The 5,000-nt window shown below is 39.4% G+C and overlaps 1 protein-coding gene across 4 annotated transcripts in view; it reads right to left on the bottom strand.

The window, feature by feature from the left end:
- LOC123498903 (neurensin-1-like) overlaps nucleotides 1-5,000 on the bottom strand; it is a 379,401-nt gene that overhangs the window by 167,045 nt on the left and 207,356 nt on the right. The window lies entirely within an intron of this gene.

Genomic DNA, 5,000 nt, shown 5'->3' with positions numbered 1-5,000 from the left:
GTAGTAGTAGTAGTAGTAGTAGTAGTAGTAGTAGTAGTAGTAGTAGTAGTAGTAGTAGTAGTAGTAGTAGCAACCCTCTTAAATAATATATTTCTATAAGTATATAAGATGAATCCCATAGCTGTTGTAGTCTGGTTGGCTAACGACCGCATTATTACTGAATTATATGGAGAGATTACAAGAGTAATATGTAAATAGAAATATAGAGATAGGGAGAGAGGGAGAGATAGATATAGTTACGTTACCAAGGAGAAGGGAGGGTTCCCGGAGGCGGCCTCACACCCAAGGAATGGCCGCCTTTGTCGAGTTCTCTAATCTCACCTACTACTACTGCTACTTTTACTAGTACGACTAATATTACTATTTGTACTCCATGACTCACTTAACAGTCCACAGTTTGATGTAATTACCGCTGTGAGAATAAACATTCACATTGGAATCAGCAACAATACTTCTTATTGAACTTGTGATGTATTCAAATATATGTTGTCTTCTTTACCTTAGAAGCAAGGGTGGCAGCACGGTACGGTACGTAATAAATATTGTGATTCCGCATGCTCAAAAATACCGTACCGTAATTTCGTACCGTAACCAAAAAACCGTATAGTACTAATACGAAAAAATAAATCTCGTACCGTAATTTCGTACCCAATATCGTACCAATGCCATAAGCTACATCTCTAAAATTAACCAATTTTATGAAGTACTTGTGGAAACACTTCCTTATTGAGACTGAAGATTAAGTTCATACAACTGTTTTAGTTTTCTTGTTAGTGAACATACCTTTTAAATATAGTATGTATATTTATCACTGTAAATATAATAGGTATTAGAACTGGAATTGTTTACTGTTAGTGAAAAGTTCCAGTTCTAATAGGTGCGGTAGTATGAACTTACATAATATGTCTTATAATAAACTAAAGATTATCTTGGGCGAACTATTTCATTTTATAGGAAGAGGAATATATATCATATAAACAAAAACATTAAATTTCACATGATGTAGAAAACTTAAACCTCATTTGTTTGTGGTTTTAAATTAAAAATAATTTGAAGCTTACTTATCCTTTGATTATTTATTAAGGGCCCACTGAAACATTTCACATGCAAGAGAGAGTGTTTATTCCAAACTGATGATGAGAAACACGAAAATGAAAAAAAAAAAAGTTGATTGTTGGCTGTTGCTTGCTGCCTGGCATTGCATGGTCACCGAATATGCCATCAGTGTAGCAACTTCTTAAGTGTTGCACCGTAAACACATTATAGATTCAATTATATCTTCTTTCAGCCCTAGCCTCAGTTCATCTAGGATATACCTTAAACCTGAAAAGGTACGCTCTACACTGACTTGGGAGACAGGAAGAGCCAATGCAACTTCTGCAAGTCTCTTTAGATCCTGATGTGGATGGCATTGCCACCACTGAAAATATCTTCATTTCTGTCCACCCTCTTACGGTTTTCAAAGTTGTTTACTGCTTGCCTAATGCCATCCATATCAGTCTTATCTCGCTCACCACACTCTTCATTGTTCTTGTCACTTGCAATCAGAAGCTGATCAATCACATCAATTGTTGTACTTTCGTCTCCATGCAGACAGTGTTCTTTATTATCAGTCTCTTCCATTTCCTTGCTCTTGTTGGTTTCTTTCTCAGATTCCAACATTAACATTCTCTTCCACAATTCATATAGATGTTGTTGAGCTACTATCTTCTGTGGTTGCCTAAGAAGACACTGAAATCTGGGATCTAAGTATATAGCAGAAAGAAGTGCTCCATTATTAAGGAGTGCCTCCTCTCTCTTTTCCATAGCTTGAAGTACTGCAAGTGAAGTGACTGTTGCTTCCTTGGAGAGAAGAACCTTGCACTTCATCCATTCCCCCAAGAATTGCCCAGCAACGAGATTTCTGAGTTGCAGAGTCTTTGTTGTTTCATAGATAGGCTTAAGACTGTGTAGCACATCCATGATAATTTCCCATTCGTTTTCTAGCAGAAGGAGCGACTCATTAGCCAAAGCTATTTGATCCAAAAATGGTTTGCCGGCAACCACACTCTCTAGCATATCGTATGTGGATCCCCAACGAGTATCACAGTCCAATTTTGGCAAAGCTTTTCTGTTCTGTTTGAAGATAAGTCGCATGTTCTGTGTGTGTGTCTTGTTTACGACTTTACGCACTGCCCTAGAACCTTCTTTATTCGAGTATTAGAGCTGATGACATCATGCACACACAGTTGAAGTGTGTGAACTGCACACCTTACAGAAATCACACCTTCTGCTGCAGTTTTTATTCCACTTAGAGTCTCATTTAATTCACTCACCCTACTTATCTCTTCCTCACTCAAGTTATCCACTTCATCATCATACTCATCACTTCCATAGCTCTCTTCAGTATCCTCAGGTGTTTGTCTTGTATTTTCTCGCATGATCTTTGCTGCCTTTATTACATTTGAGCCATTGTCGGTCGTTAAGGTATATATTTGCTGTTCCTCTATCCCTAGTTTCTGCAATGAAGAAAGTAACATTGCACGGATTTCTCTACCAGTTGCTCGTTCTGTCATCTCCTTCACGGTAGCAGTAATAAGTTTCAAGTTTCCATTGACGACGGCTTGGAAATTAACACCTATGAAGTGGCGCCCTCGTCGTGTACATAGATCTTGTTTTCACACAAACCATGCGCTGACTAAACTCAGCTCTCAGGTCAATCCTTTTTTCATCTGCGGCTTTCATTGTTAGCAATCGCTAACCCCAGACTCTTCAAGCTTTCTTTTCTTTACTTGCTTTTCTTCTGCTTCATCAATTGCCGGGTTGTATTCTTCCAAATGTTTCCTTTTCAGGTAATCAATAAGAGGCTTTTGCATGCTTTTATGTTTGGAGGTCGCCACTAATTTCTAACCGAATTTTCATCATTTGTACAGTTTTTGGTGCTGAATACGAATATGACATTCATTTTCTCGAGAAATGAAAGACAGTGGGTATTCGGTGGTGTTTCCCTACAAACACCACTGAATACCCATTGTTGTGGCAGCATTCTTCCTTTTTCATACTCTCGTTTGCTGAAGCAAGTCTCGTCAATTTCAACTCTCATTCCCGGTATCCCGATAGGCGTAGTGGCAGCGAGTAGAGATGAGGCACTTATCTGAAAAGGTTAGGTTAGGTTAGGGTTGGGTTAGGTTAGGTTAGGTTCGGTAAGGTAAGGTAAGGTAAGGTAAGGTTAGGTTAGGTTAGGTTAGGTTAGGTTAGGTTCACTCACCTCTCTTAGGTAATTGTTGAAATCAACAGTAGTAGCGCGACATATCCTCAATTCGTCCTTACAGTATTCAATACTGGAATACTATTTTCCCAGGAATAAATGAAGACGATGATTTTCTTCAATGGAATGGTACTGCCATCAAGCCAAGTGTTTTTTCTCACTGAAACTTTATCACGGCAAGCTCTCTTGTAACACATCCACGATACACTTTCGTTTGGCTTTTTAATTATCATTTGATGTTTCTTTTTACACCTTTTCTCTTTTTCTATGATGTTAAAGTTCTGCAGAAATTTAACAGCGTCTTCTTCGGTCAAAATATTGGTAAATAACTACTGCAAGTTGTAGTTCACATCCATCTTGTCCACGGTCGTCTCAAACGTGCCGCGAGACACCCGACTGTGTATTGTTGCGCCCGTTAATTACTACTGCATGAATTAATGCGCGTCGCAAGGTAGTGCGCATTATATCCTTTTTTTTTTGTGTAACTGACTGTGAGAGAAAGAGAGAGAAAGAGAAAGAGAAAGCATGGGATGTGTGTGTGCAGCACATCCCTACCCTATCTGACTGTAAGAGAGAAAGAGAGAGAGAGAGAGAGAGAGAGAGAGAGAGAGAGAGAGAGAGAGAGAGAGAGAGAGAGAGAGAGAGAGAGAGAGAGAGAGAGAGAGAGAGAGAGAGAGAGAGAGAGAGAGAGAGAGAGAGAGAGAGCATGGGATGTGTGTGTGCAGCACATCCCTACCCTCTCTGACTGTGAGAGAAAGAGAGAAAGAGAGAGCATGGGATGGGTGTGTGCAGCTCATCCCTACCCTCCCTGACTGTGTGTGAGAGAGAGAGAGAGAGAGAGCAATGGACCACCCACCTGACTGTCACTGCCAACTGTTGAGGGCCATCTACCTGACTGTCTGACTGGGCAGCCCCCCCTCTCCCCCAGTCAAAGTCAGGCTATAGGACCTAACTTAGCAGATGCAGAGAGAGAGAGAGAGAGAGAGAGAGAGAGAGAGAGAGAGAGAGAGAGAGAGAGAGAGAGAGAGAGAGAGAGAGAGAGAGAGAGAGAGAGAGAGAGAGAGAGAGAGAGAGAGAGAGAGAGAGAGAGAGAGAGAGAGAGAGAGAGAGAGAGAGAGAGAGAGAGAATTTATTGCCATATTCCATTATTACAGAGAGACTAAATTCAGCGACAGACAAAAGAATAATGAGTCAAGTTCACGTGAGTGGTAAAGTTTACACAAAGAAAGAGATCAAAGAAAGAGATTAAAAACAGTAAATCAAAATTATAAAGCAATAAATTTACGGGAAGGACATAAAAACTAATAAGTAAAACTATAAAATAAAAAATAAGTATAAGCAAGAAGATAAACAGATATTAGAATGGAAGAGGAAGATGATGGTGCACCATGTGATCCCTGAGGCTTCTTCTAAATGTGTGGACATATGTTATATCTTCGTGGCCCTTTAATAAACATTGATTTCTGGCCGTAGTCAGTGTTAGCTCTTGGTGTGTAGAAATTATTTTGTTCCCTCTTGTTTCTCTGATTAATTTGAATAACCAGTTAGGATATCTATGTGATACTATGTTGTGCATGAATATACAATGTTCATATTGAATTGTTTTGGTTATGTTTAGCCATTTTAGTTCCTCTAGGATAGGGGAAGCATGATCTTCCTCCCACAGCCACTTTAGCAGAGAAGTTATACAATTTCTGGTCTCTTTTTAGCTGTGACTTATTTGTAGTACCCCATATCAATTCAAAAGAAGTGT

Source organism: Portunus trituberculatus, chromosome 48 (genome assembly GCF_017591435.1).
Source record: "Portunus trituberculatus isolate SZX2019 chromosome 48, ASM1759143v1, whole genome shotgun sequence".
In the NCBI taxonomy this organism is placed as follows: Eukaryota; Metazoa; Arthropoda; class Malacostraca; order Decapoda; family Portunidae; genus Portunus; species Portunus trituberculatus.
Note: the sequence above shows the minus strand (reverse complement) of the source record. Positions and strands in the feature narration are given on the sequence as shown.